The sequence below is a fragment of the Lissotriton helveticus genome, chromosome 2_1 (genome assembly GCF_964261635.1).
Source record: "Lissotriton helveticus chromosome 2_1, aLisHel1.1, whole genome shotgun sequence".
In the NCBI taxonomy this organism is placed as follows: Eukaryota; Metazoa; Chordata; class Amphibia; order Caudata; family Salamandridae; genus Lissotriton; species Lissotriton helveticus.
Genome location: NC_136059.1, coordinates 2036416901 through 2036432341, shown reverse-complemented (window position 1 = coordinate 2036432341; position 15441 = coordinate 2036416901).

Here is a 15441-nt window from a genome sequence, read left to right as displayed (position 1 = left end):
CTGGACTTTCGAGAGAGCTCTGCTACACGGTCCTAAGTATGTTACCCAGATGGATAGCTGGTTAAAAGAATATCTGAGGATAAATAGAGGGTCTGCCTCCTCATAATAGTATGGGACGCTATGAAGGCTGGCATAAGGGGGGGAACTATCAGTTTCTCGATAAAACTAAATAAGTTAGAGAAGGAGAAAATAGAGGACAAGTTAAGAACAGTTGCTGTCATTGAAGAGGAATTAACTGAAGCAATTAGGGTCAAACACGATGTAGCAGGGATATTACAAAATCTGGCTATAGCAAAGGCAGTTGTAGGCGAGTCACTTGCAGTCAAAACAGCAGGAAAATATCTGGCGTGGAAGCAGGACCAATATGAGTTTAGTGAGCAGATAGGTCGTATATTAGCTATTAGAACCCGACAGGTGGCTACTAAAGGTAGAATCTCACAGGTTAATTCAATGGCAGGGTCTTCAGCTACAACACCAAGGGGGATCTGCTCAATATTTCAGGATTTCTATCAGGATCTATACGATCCAGACAGTGGTGTTGATAGCGGTGAAATAGAGCGCTATCTAGAGAGTGCGCAAGTAGAGAAGCTGACAATGGAGGACAAAGCGGGGCTGGAAACTAACTTTATGCTAGAAGAGATACAGGCAGCAATCAAAGACTTACCTGCTGGGAAAGCTGTGGGCCCCGATCTTATATAAAAAATTTCTTCCCAGCCTAGAAGAGGATATTTACCAGCTTATGGTGTCTACGCAAAGAGGAGCGGCACCTCCTGAGTCTTGGGGGGAGGCGACTATGGTGGTTTTCCTGAAAAAGAATAAAATCCCAACTGATCCTGGGTCTTATAGACCTATAAGCTTGATGAATAGTGATACGAAGATCTATTCCAAGATTCTGGCCAATCGGCTAAGCTCTGTTATAGGTAAGATCATTTCCCCCCGACAGCATGGGTTTATCCCTGGCAGGGGGACTGCAGACCATATTAGAAGAGTGTGTACACTGTTTGATGGGACGGCGGCCTCATGAGACCCTATGGCTCTAATATTGTTAGATGCTGAAAAAGCATTTGATAGGGTCTCGTGGGGTTTCCTTTGGGCTGCATTAGGGAAGGCAAATACAGGTAATGTCTGTATCGGGGCTCTGAGTGCCTTATATAAGAAACCGACGATAAGATTAAGGATTATGGGAGAGCAGAGCGAGACAATAAATATCGGACGGGGAACTAGGCACGGGTGTCCCTGCTCCCCTTTGCTCTTCGCCTTTTATATAGACGCCTTCATAAGAATGATAGAACTGAACGAAAATATCTTGCCAATTGTTTTGAATGGATTTGAAACAAAAATCTTAGGGTATGCCGACGACCTAGCCATAACATCTACGGACCCGGCAGCGGCGCTATTGGAAATAGAAAAGGAAGCAAATATGTATGGGGCACTCTCGGGTTATAAATTAAACCAAAGTAAAACCCAAATTGCAATTAATAAAAAGGTAACGATGGTGGATCAAAGAATAACAGACTCAGCAGTTTACCTAGGGGTAACAATAACATCAGATCTCTCAAAGGTAGTGGAAATGAATTTGGGGCCGGTGATCAAAAAAGCTAAAGGGGATCTAGATAGATTAAACAACCTGCATCTAACAACAATTGGCAGATGTAACTTAATAAAAATCATATTTTTGCCTAAAATATTATATTTGTTTTGCACTATCCCGTTAAAATGTAATAACAATCGGTTCAGTGAAATAGAGGGAGTCACAAACCGTTTTATATGGGCTAAAGGTAGAATACGGCGAGCTTTAAAATTTGTGTCACTACCAAGGGAACGAGGGGGTCTTGCGGCACCCGACTTCAAGGCTTATTATTGGGTGACTGTCTTGCAATATATTAGAGTGTTAGTAGACTGGAGTATGGAGGACTGGTGGAGAGCGGGTGAGAGTGTCCCTGATATATACGAGTTATTAATCAAGGATTCCAATAAGATGCTCCTCTCGTTCAATGAAGGTAGTTATTACAAAAAAAGTTAAGTTCAAGACCCTCGGGCGGCAATATCAATTTGGTCAACTTTCAGGAAGAAAATTAAAATGGGGAGGATGAACTACTATACACCCTTATTCAAGAATCAGCTGCTACCAGCGATATTCCATGATCAAGTAATGAAGAGGTGGGATACGATGGGGGTAAAGACTATTGGGGACCTTATGGATATGACAGGTCTCATGACATTTGATCAAGTACAGACAGCAGATATATAACTTAGATCGCAGAGATTTTTACAAATATTTACAAATAAGATCAGCATTGGTAAAAAAGCAGAGAGGGGACACTAACTATAGGAGAGAGGAAATCATGGAATTTCTAAGGGATAAGAAGGGTTGTTTGATATCCCAGGTATACGGGGAATTGAGTCAGTATAAGGAGGATGACTGTGGAAGAGTTGTTGAAAAATGGAATACCAAGCTAAGCCTATCTGGTAATGAGGTTGAAAAATCGTTCAAGCTTTTAAACTCAGTGTTAAGAGTAGCCAGCTTACAAGTCCAGCAATACAAGACCATGTATGAGCTCTATTACACACCACACAGAATCGCTCAATGGGGTGGAACAACGGGGGTAGTCTGTCCTAGATGTCAAGCAACGCAGGCGGATACCATACACATGTTCGCGGCATGTCCAGCCCTGGACTCATTTAATAGCTCATTAGAGCACTTTTTTCGATAGAGCATTAGGGATTAAAATTAGTATAACTAACAAAGTTATGGTTTATGGGGTAACCAGGGATGGCGCAGAATTGCCTCAATATGAGTTTATATACCTAGCGATGACTCTAAGCCGGCTATGCATCGCAACACTGTGGAAAGATCCAAATCCGCCAACATTCCAACAATGGCTATCACGGTTATTAGCGGTAGATGTACTAGAGAAAGCGCTGTTTGATAAAAAGGGCTGGAAGACAAAGCAATTGGGGAAATGGATATGGACCCCTATAACAGATTGGAAACATAGGCTTGAAAATGGATAAAAGAGTACAACTTCTTCTGTTTTTTTTTTATTGTTTTTTATTTTTCCTTTTTCTCTATTGTTTGGGGGTAATTGGATAGCCCTGCCTGAGACCAATGCATGTTGTTTAATTATGTTGAGATTTATTGTATAGTTTCCTCTTCTTTTTTTTCCCTGCAAGATTGTGTTGTATAAGTCGTTTGAAGTAATGGCATAATGAAATGTATCACTTGATGATGATGAATAATAAATAAATAAAAAAATTAAAAATTAAAAATATATACTTCCAAAATTACCATAATGAATTATTAATTAAATAAATATTATTAATTAAAAAACAAATTAAAACAGACACAATTGTATTAACTTCCCACCCTTTACCTACATAATCCCCACAACCCACACAAAAATTAAACTGTAAAAAAATAAATGACAATTAAAATTGTTTTTCAATTAAAAAGACTATTAGTATGTAACAACTAATTATAAAGTAAGTAAAATTAATTTACTCCCCATTTCCCTATAAAACCAAAACTCATGCGCAAAATAAATTAAACAATTACCCTAATTAATTACCAATTAATTATTATTAATTTTCAACGAATTATTAATTCTTGAAAATAAATTACTTCCCACCCTTTACCCTAATATGCTCACAACGGGCACCTACAAATAATTAAAAAATTTCCATATTTAATTTTTAACTAATTAATTAATATTACTTGACAACTAATTATGATTTAATTACAAATAAATAACTTAATCCAGTTTAAATGTATAAACCAAAATCCCACAGCACAAAAAAAGATAATTAAACAATTAACAACATTATCAATTATGTATTATTAATTACAAAGGAATTACTTCCCTCCCTTTACCCCTATAAATCCCATATCCTGTACCTAAAAAAAATCACACAATGACCCTAATTAATTACCAAGGAATTAATTATTATTAATTTACAAACAATTAATAATTAATTAAAAAATAAATTACTACACACCTTATACCGCTACAAAATAAAACACAATTAACACTATAAAATCTCAATTAAATGAAAATGAACATGAAATGATTGAAATAGCTAGAGGGACAGGACAGGGGTGTCCCTGCTTGTCGATTTTCTTTGCTTTAGATATTTACCTACTCATCAGAACAATTTTGTTAGATCAGAAGATCAAGCCAGTATCGGTCAGGGGCTACAATACCAAAGTATTAGCGCAGGCTGATGACATAGCTTTTGTAACCCCTGACCCACAGAGAGCAATTACACAGGTAGGAATCTTGGCCAAGGAATTTGACAGACAGTTAGGATAGCTTCTAAATACTGATAAGGCCAAGATTTTCTTCACTAAGAACATTTTATTAGTTTTCTTGATATAAAAAATGTTTTCCTTGCATCATACATTGTATCTTTTCAATGTCATTAATCCAGCAAATTATGACCATACAGATGTATCAAAATTTCTGATTAGGCAATAGTACACCTCACTGAGTTACATCTGTTTCCTAGGCAATCTTTAGATTATCCTTTATACTTCCAATAATCCCATTTATACAATGTAATATAATGAGGTTGACACTAAGAACATTAAGCTTCAGGATCCACGTAGAATTGAAGTGGCCACATATCTCAGGATTGATGTAACTGCTAATATGGGTCAATTTGGGCAATAAACATGGTCCCTTTGATAGATAAAATCAACTGAGAACTAAGAAGATTTGAAGTTGCATCTCTCAATAATCGGTAGGTGTAATGCCCTTAAAAAGACGTTTCCAGAATTACTCTATTTATTCAGCTGTATCCCGCTTGAGCCAGAACCTGCTTAAAAAGCAATTCTTGATGTACTATTTTCAAACTTTTTATGGCAGTTTCAGAAAACTAGACGTTCACTCAAATTCCTATTCCTCCCCCATGAACAAGGGGGTTGGGTTGTTCCAATTTACTTCATTATTATTGGGCCACATGCTACAACAGATAGGAATCATATCCACATGGGAAAACAGGAAGCTTAAGACCCACCATCTATATATGAACTGGTTATTGGGAGAACAGCACGGGGGCATTGTTATGGCAACTGGAGTCCAGTTACTATAAGAAGACACGTTTTAAGTCTCTTAGAGCGGCATGGAATACATGGCATAAAGCTGGTAGACTGTTGAAGATACCAAGGCTCCACAAACACCTACCCTATTGGCGCTCACCAATCTTTTTGGCCCCTCTTTATGATGGGATAGGGAAACATTGGGAGCAGGCCAGTATCAATAAAAAAGGGGATATTTTCTGTACGGATGGCATGATCTCTTTTGTTGAGCTACAGGAGCGCTATGGTATTGATGCTCGGTCTTATTTTTAGTATATTCAAGTCAAAGAAACTATCAGACAGGTTATACCAGAAATAATGTCTGTAGATAAGATTCCTCTACCGGAAGCCATTCTTTCTGAAGACTCCCAAATTAAGAATATATATAACATCTTCATAGAAGCTACTCCAGATAATTTAGCAAAAATAGAATCTAACTGGTAGTAAGGGGCCGATTATGATGGCGGACGGACCTGAGTCCGTCCGCCACCATAGAGTAGGAGGGACCATCCGCAGAGGCAGCGGCGGTCCCTCCGTGCAAATTAGGATGTGACTGCCACCCTGGCGGTCACATCCTGTATTTTTAACATTGCGGCGGGTGCTGCTTGAAGCAGCACCACCGCAATGTTAAAAATGAAAGTTGTGCATTTGCATGCACAAAGCGGTAGGCACCGCGCGGTGCCTGCTGCTTTGTTCACGCAAATGCAGGGGGGTACCATAGGTACCCCATGTGCATCCCCCGCAACGGGCCCCCGAAGTGAAGGTCCGTATGCTTTTCCACGGCGGAAAAGCCGCCGCGGAAAAGCATACATCTTACGCCATCCTAATATGGCTGGCGGTGTCTGATAGACACCGCCAGCCATGTTAAAGCTTTTCCGTCGCGGTCGGAAGGTGACTGCGGCGGAAAAGCTGCGGACAGATTTCAAGACCCACCGCCATCCTAATATGGCGATGGGTCTTTTGAGGCTCGGCAGAGGATTATCCGCATCCTCCGGGCCGGCGGTGGCTTCCGCCGGCCCGGAGGATGCGGAAAATCCTCCATCATAATCTGCCCCAATGTTAGGCGTAACGATCTATGTATGTTATTTGCTCTGTTCAAAAAGATTTTTCTTTCAGCCAATTTGAAGGCTCAACATTATAAAAAGCTCTTCAATTTATATTTCACCCCAGGCAAGCTATTTGGGTGGAGGAAACTGGAAAATGATCATTGTCCAAGATGTGGGCATGGACCTGCAGATTTAACCCATATGTTCCATGATTGTGGGAAACTGGATCCTTTAAAAAAGGGGATCAAAATATTAATGCTAAAGCATTAGGACAAGGAGTGAGCATCTCACCGACTATGATGATATTAGGCTACGATGAGAAAGCTCAGCTTGAACAGACACATGTATATGTTATCTTCATCTCACTGGCAGAAGCCTGATTGCTGATCGCTATAAAGTGGAAGGATTCAGACATCCTTCATATCCTGTTTGGTTTGCATGTATGCTTCATATCTGCAATAAGGAAATGGCGTTATATAACTGTAAAGGGTGGAGATCCAAGAAACAAGGTAGAAAGATCTGGGGCCCTATGTTTAACCAGGCTCTCTAATGAGTAGCTGGGACTATCATATTTTCTCATAACTTTTCATTGTTGTAGCTAGTAGCATAAAAATATCTAACATATATAAGCAATGAAACCTCCATATACTTTAATAACCTCTACACTCAATGCTTCTATTATTATAAGATACGTATTCATATGAACTTATTTAATGTGATCAGATTGCTTTTTGTTTAGCCGGACCCTTGTGTACTATATCATAAAATCGACATATAGATGCTCTTTTAGTCTGAGTATATTTTATGGTTGTATGTGTTAGAACCACCATGCTTATATATCATTTTGTACATTGCTATGTATACCTTTCTCATGGGTTTGTTAACATTTTATGATTTTAGCTACTCTGTGCTTTGTAGAGATGTATTATAACCACTGTTTTATCTGGGATGATATATATATATATATATATATAGATGCTAATTGGCTGTCAAGCGGTTGTAAACATTTGAAACCAGGAACTGTTGGCAGCCATTTTGTGCCTCAATAGAAACGAGTGTGAAGAAGTTTGTGAAGTTTGTGTGCAAACCACGAAAAGGGGGCAGGGTAGACACACCCTGGCCCCCTAGGCCTGCTCAGGGGGTCGCACAAGGACATCTAGGGCAAAAAATATATATATTTTTGTTTTAAAAATCGTGGGATGCATGTAGGATCCGTGGATTTTGCAGTTGAAAAAAAAAACATGAGCACGGTTTCCCTCGATTTCCCGTGTTTTAAAGGTTATTAGTCCCCGGGGGGGCAAATTCCAGATGCATTTAAAAAATAAAATAGTGTGGGGGTCCCAATCCCCCACACACTGCTTCCGGGACCGCCACCACCTGGGGCTCTAAGCTAATGTGTGGGAGGGGGGGCCGCCTCGCTCCCCTCCTGGAGCCTAAGATGGCCTTGGGAACCACCACCCCCCAGGGCAGGCTTCTGCAGTTTCCTGGGGTGCGCACTCCCAGGACACTGTTGTTTGCAACGGCAGGGCGGGAGCCTCGCGGATCAGACCTTGTCATTGCAAACTGCTTTCCTATTTAGAAGAGAGAGCAGGCAGACTCTGTTCCCCTCATCTGTAAAATGTATACCATCTCTCCTATAGATTCCATGCATATTGAAACGCAGATTGTTGTGGTAAATGTTTCCCATTCTATAGTCTCGGAGAAAAGCAGAAACAGATTTATTCACATGTTTCCTAGCTTTCTCAATCTGTGGACAAAATTGATTGGACCAGTTCCATTTCTGCCTTTGGCATATGTTAGAATAGACAAAGTCAGTTTGGGGGAAAAGTGACATCAATTCTTTAAAGGTGTCCTTTATAAGTATTTTTGTTTTAATTTGACCAAGTGGGTACCAAACCCCGGGGGCATTATTAAAAGTGTTGGACAACAGTGTTACCCCAGCGTCTTTGTCATCAAGTATGATATCTTTTTGAACTTTTCTTTATTTGAACTCTCCTTTTTTTACAGTATCTTTCTACCTCTTATTGCAATCTGTTTTACAGCGTCCATTCTTTCCAGTGTTCTTAGTCTTGTTCACTTGTTGTTCTTTTGCTGACTTACCAGTTTGTGTACAAGATCTGCCTTTCTTCTTGTGTAGCCTTCCTTTTTGTAAATTCTTCTTTTGTATGTGGCCTTTGTTCTTCAGTGCTTGATCTAGTGTTCTGAACATATCAGTGTATTTGTAGACATGTAGTTTACTCCTTTCCATTCCCTCCCTCCACCCTAATTGACAAAATAATGGGGAGACACAAAGTAAGGGGCTGGTTGTTACTCTGTTTTGAGCTTGCAACACAGTAGGTAGGACACAGATTTAGAAACCCAGCCTCCACCACCCATGGACCTTCCTCCCCGTTGTTGCCATCTCCTTTGCTATGCCTTCTCAATCAAATCTCTTCACTTGACCTGGTCCTCCTCCAGTGTATTCTCCTCATAGTCCAAGCCCATGCAATCCATCAATTTATGTGCCCTTGCCCACTCGGTGCGTGGTGGTACCACCACCAGATATTGGACATTTTACACCATATGGTCGTACCCGCTCTCAAAACGCTTCCACTGGCCATTGTACAATAACCCCCTACCTCTGTTCTTCATCTCCCAATTTCTCCTTTAAAATTCTCTTGGAAACACCTTATTAACCCTTCAAGGGAAAAAGTAAGAAGGCTGGGAAACCACTTTATATGTGAGCTCTGTATGCCATCCTAATTCCCAATCATCAAATGACATGCTTGCTACCTTTCTGTAATGCACTTTAGTTGCTCTGTCCATTCTTGTCTGGCTATATGCGTCACGATAATTAAAGGAACAATTTTTCTGCATATTTTTAATAAAGCACTTGACACAATGCATAGTGACACCGTATTTATTTATTGTAAATATTTATTGAATGTATTCAAATTAATTTCCACAAGTCCAAACTTTGTTTATTCATTTACAAAATAAATATTAAATACATTTTATAGTAAACACCACACACGCTGATATTACAGTAAATTAGTCGTAAAAATATTTTCAATGTATCTTATTTTTTTTTCTGATCACGTTATACACTGATATTACAGTAAATAGGTTTTTAAAATACTTTCAATGTATCACAAAATAGTGAATGTTTTCAAAATAATTTCCACAAGTACAAACTTTGTTCCTTGATTTCAAAAATAAATATTAAATACATTTTATAGTAAGCACCACAAACGCAGATTTTATAGTAAAGAGGTTGTAAAAATATTTTCAATGTATCTTAACTTTTTTTTTTCCTAAGCATCTCAAACACTGATATTACAGTAAAGAAGTTTTTTAAATAGTTTCAATGTATCACAAAATATTTTATGTGAGTACCACAAATGTCGATATTACAGTAAAGAAGTTGCAAAAATAGTTTCAGTGTATCTCAAAATATTTAACGTGAGGACCAGAAACACTGATAGAACAGTAAACAAGTTGTGAAAATAGTATCAATGTATTAGAATAACTCATTTCACTTCACTGAGAACATGTTTCTTTACTTCTGACAGATCTTACATCTTAAGATGGAAAATGTCAGTTACTTAGCAATCATTTGTTCTTGGCATGTGGTGCTGTAGATTCAAATGGTTTCCATATTCCTGTCATCTTGTGTTGTGTTGGGATGTTTACAAGTTATTTTTCTTTGAAGAAATCTATCTAGCCACGTGGTTAGGCTGTCTCTTCCTTTATATGATATTGTGCATGGGAATCAACTCTATTGTTAGTATATTTGGACGCAGATGGTGAGAATAGAGTTATTAAGAGTATAAAATAGTTGTACCTATGTGTGTATATATAAATATGTTAGTAAATTCGATAGGGAAACTTGCTTACTATACAGTGCAGGCCTTGTGCATTGGAGAGTTGGGCGAAGCCAAAGGCCACAAAATTGCGAGGGGTGCAGCAGAGAGCTGCCTGACTGAATGTCATACAAACAGCATCTCACCCATCCCACTTGTTCTCAATGGGGTTCCGTTATAGGCTTTGTATTGGGAGCAGGAGCAGACAGGCAGGACCTGTCTATATCAGCTCCCCTGTGACAAAGGGGGGTAGACAGATACATAGGGCTCCACAGATGGATAGAACACCAGCCCTGGGGGTGATGGTCCCCAGAGCCATTGAGGGCTCCAGAAGGGGGGGCTGCGTGGCCCCCTCCCACATTTTTGAGAAGCTCCAGGGGGTGGAGGTCCCTGGGGCTCGGGGGCCTGAGAGCCCATACACCCATTTGTTTGAAGCCCCGGGTGGTGGTGGTCCCTGGTGCTGTGAGGGGGGCCTTGTGAGCCCCTCCACGTACATTAAAATCGAGCCCCGGGGAGTGGTGTTTCCCAGGGCTGGAGAGGCCTCAAAGCCCTCCCAGTTAACATTGTAAAGCCCCGGGGGTGGCAGTCCCTGGGGCTGGAGGGACCTGAGAGCCCCCTCACCCTTTTTAACAAGCCTCAGAGAGCGGTGGTCCCCGGGGCTGTGGGGGAAGGGGAGGGCCAGTGAGCCCCCACATACATTAACTTAGAGCCCCGGGGGTGACGGTCCCCCACCCATTTTGAAGAAGCCCCGGGGGTGGTGGTCCCTGGGGCTGCCGGGGGGCCTCATGAGCCCCCCGCATATATTAACTTAGAATCCCGGGGGTGGCGGTCCCCCACCTATTTTAAAGAAGCCCTGGGGGGTGGCGGTCCCTCTCCTGTATATATGTGTGTGTGTATGTATGTATATATGTATTTATATATGAGACTATAATGAGACACAACTTTGTCTCTGGCATTTACTCGTCCTGAAATGTCATTTGTAACTTAAACAAACCAGGACTTGGTAGTGACTGAATGAATGTGACAGTGTGTTTTATGGGCAGGTCAGTACTTGCGAGGTAAAAAGGAAATGTAAACTGAGCTGCCTTTCCTAATAATGTTAGATTGTTTTAAATGTTCTGGGAAGAAGAATTAAAGTATTGTCTCCTGTATGTATGTATAAAACTGTAATGAGATACAACTTTGTGTCTGGCATTTAGTCATCCTGAAATGTCCTGTCATTTGTAACTGAAACAAACCAGGACTTGGAAATGACTGAATGAATGTGACAGTGTGTGTTATGGGCAGGTCAGTTCTTGTGAGGTAAAAAAGATAAAAAGGAAATGTAAACTGTGCTACCTATTTTATTAATGTTAGATCGTTTGTACTAGGAAGAAGAATTCAAGTATCCTCTCCTGTATGTTTGTATGTATGTATGTATTTATGTATGAGACTGTAATGAGACACAACTTTGTCTCTGGCATTTACTCGTCCTGAAATGTCATTTGTAACTTAAGGAAAGCAGGACTTGTAGTTGTAAGTACTCTCCCAAACTTCCTTGCATATTCGGCAAATAACTTTTGTTGCATTCACCTTTTCTAAGCTTGGTGGAAAGATCCACTGACTCGCTGTCCATATGCTATCAGCCGTCCGCATTTTATACAGGTCATTCTTAGTTTTCTAATTTTGGGACGAATATTAGGCTGTGGGGTAAAGGTTGACGGTGTTGCTCCACTGCCTCCTAATAAAGCAGGAATCTCTTAATATCCTTAACTTCTCCCTTACAAAGTTGACCGGATGCTTGGTCTGCAAGTGTTTCTCCATACTTGCAGTCCCGCACAAGTACTTTTTATTGGGCTCTCCTCTTGAAAGCACAGTCTTGCATATACAGCAAGTAACTTTTGTTTCATTCCCTTTTTTTAAGCCAGGTGGAAAGGTGAACAATTTCCAGAAAATGCTGGTATATTTTTCCTTTGATGGAGGTTCAGGAACAAATTCTTGCTCTAATGAGTTCTCTGAATCAGAGAATGATGGTGGATTAGCAGCCATGGTACATCAAGTAAATCTGTCCAAAAAAGAAAGAACAGCAAATCTTTTCAGGAGGTCCCTAAGAAAGGTTCTAAGAAGAGTGATTGAAATGGGTGGGGTCCTTCAATAGTTTCAATAGGAAGTATAATGAACCAATTCAATCTCTTTTTTTGAGGCCACATGAGGTGCGCGTAACATGCACCTAGCGCTACTTTGCGAAATTTCATTAAAAAGTGATGTACTTTTTAATAAAGTTAAACAATATTCAGATAATCTCTTTTCTTAACCCCTTCGATGCTAATGACAAAGCCAGCTCGTCATCAACGTTACCTGCGGTGCGCGGATGACGAGCTGGCTTTGTCACGATCAAGCCATTTTTTAAATTCCCGCGTACAGCGGGAAACCGCGGTAGCGGTTAACTAAATATATATATTAAATATGTTTTTAATAGCATTGGCTACTCAAGTATTGTCTCTCGTTGGCTGTTGACTTATGAAAGAATCTGCAAACAGGGTCAATATCTAGGGCATTATCAGTGTCAGCTTCTATTCTTGGAATGTATTCCACGCAAGTAACAAGAAGAACTCAAGAGACTTCTGGTACATTATCAATGGTCTTGCTAGACCCAACAAGCAAGCAGTCTCATCACCTATAACGGAGCAGGAATGGTACAAGTTCTTGAGGAAACACTTGAATCAAGACTCTCTACATACAACCTCTCTGGAAATCCAACAAGGGCATAAATCTCACAAAGAGAATGACATTACTTATCATGATGGTGACACGGATACACAATTACATACAGGAAAAGAAGAGATAATTAAACTCATAAAACAACAGAAGAACGGCGCTCCTAGACCAAATGGGATACCGTTTGCGCTCTTTAAAGAAAACCCAGAATTATGGGCAATATACCTAGAGAAATTGTATTTAGAAGTTGCTCGGACAGGAACGGTACCCAAGTCATGGCGCGGATCCTTAATAACTCCAATCTTTAAAAAAGGCAGTTGGGCACTGCCAGAAAACTATAGACTGATCACATTGCAAGACACTGATGCCAAGCTATTTGCCAGAATAATATTGACGAAACTAACTGCCTGGGTGACGGAAGCAAAAATAATGCCTTTTAACCAAACAGGTTTTATACAAGGATTAGGAACTACTACTAACATACTGGTTCTCGCTCTACTTATGAACAAATCACTTAGATCAAAACAACCCTTGTATCTTTGTTTTATAGATTTTAAATCCGCATTTGACTGCGTCAACAGTAAATTGCTCTGGAAAAAATTAGAAAAATTAAAATTCCAGTCCCTCTACTGAAGCTAATTCGCCTCTTATACTCAGAGACATGGGTGAGTGTGAGGATGGTGGATGGACATACACTATCCAGGGAGTTCCCAGCTAATGAAGGTCTGAAGCAAGGCTGTGTTTTAGCCCCCCTTCTTTTTAATGTGTTTCTTGCGGACCTACCAGGAATATTGGACGAGGAAAACGCGCATCCCCCGAAACTAGCTGACAAGCGGCTCACAAGTTTGATGTATGCGGACGACGTCATACTTATGAGCTACACAAAAGTGGGCTTACAGCGCTTAATGAGAAGGACCTATACTTATTCTAAAGAGAACGGGATGGTTATAAACGAGACCAAAACCAAGATTATGGTAGTTGCCAAAAACGCTAAGTTGAAACACAAAAGCCAATGGTTCATGGACAAAATAGAGCTTGAACAAGTAGAGGTCTATAAATACCTGGGCGTATTATTTGATTCAAAGGGCAATTACCAGCTACATAAAAGTGACGCTCAAAGAAAAGCGAACGCACTAGCTGCTGCATTTAGAACTGTGCAGAAGTAGCTTTCCACCCTGTCGTATGGTCCTCTCCTGAGCATTGTCGGTGCAAAACTCCTACCCACTATTGCTTACGGTAGCGAAGCCTTAATGGGTAAAGACAGTGATATTTTGAACAAAATCATAACCAGAACATACCGAGTGCTATTTCATCTCCCAGTGAACGCTTCCCCGGCGCAAGTAAGGTTGGAGTTTGGTCTAATCAATCAACAGTTCGCAAGGCAAGCCATTTTATAAAAGTCTGGAATCAAATAAAAAGTGACCAGCAAAACGAGATATCGCTGCTCTTATGGAGAGAAATAAAGAAGGATACAACTCTTCTGCAGCTCTATATCTTAGAGATGCAATTAACAAGTTTGGGGTTATGTCTATATGGGAAACGAAAATAACTAAGTCATCATTCAAGAAAATCATTAATAAACCGCAGCCCACCTATCCATCATAAAGGATAAGGTTACCCTTACCAAGAGGAAACACGCCTGGATGGTGCTAAATGGTTACAATAAGAAGGAGATACAACAATATCTGATAACCCCGTGGACGGAGAAAAACAAGCAGGTGCTCCTTAAAGCGAGATTCGGATCTATGCCAGGGCTGTGTCATCTTCCCCCATGGGAATTTCAAGAAACCCAAACGAAATGCAGACTATGCAACAGGGGTGAGGAAGACATTCAACATCTTCTGTGTATTTGCCCTGAACTCCTTCAAGAGAGAAAAACATTGCTGAAAGTTCATCTCAAGTCACGCAGCATACGGTCATGCAGGCAGGCCGTGATTAAATGTATGATCCCAAATGATATCATTTTAAACTCCTCCTTTGTAAAGTTCCTACTGTTAGTTAAAAGGAAACTCGGAGACGTAATTATTGCAAATACTTAATGGATTGTAAAGGTCATTTAATGACATTTTATATGATTTTAAACTGGAATATAACTTTTAAATTCTTCTTTTAGTGCGGAATGTTGTAAGATTTTAAATAATCATCACAATAAATTACCTTTGTACCTTTGTATTCTTGGAATGTTAAATATTGATTCACAAGTGCCCTCCTACCTACCCACCAACAACTATGGTTGTTTCTTGTTATTATTTATTTTACATACGCATTGCCAACTCTATATCACACTTGCCTACTCCATTATTAACCTCTTGTGTGAATAGAATGTAACAATGGAGTCGATGCCCAAGCAGACTAATAAAAAAAGGAGGAATGACTTTACTCCCAACTTGAAAGACTTTTTCTAAGAAATACTACTTATGATAATCTGGACACAACACTAGATGGCAGGAGTATACACAGTATGTAAATCTACAACTAGCATGCGAACACATCTTTATCAAGTAAATAAACTTTTAATAATACATACATTCTGTACATTTGTAATCTAAATAAGGTAAGTAGATGTTGGATTTGTTTCAATGCATTAAAGTGCACCCATCGGCTGCATTCTTGACATAGTGCCTGTTGGAAAGAAAGTGTTAATAGATTTGTTATTCTGTTTGGATTGTATACAGGTCAATAGTTTTTTGTTTTGCTAACTTAAATATATTTACATGCTAAATATATTGCACTGTCCTCAGTCAGTGGCAAAGTGGTAATGAGTCCATTACTAGAAAGG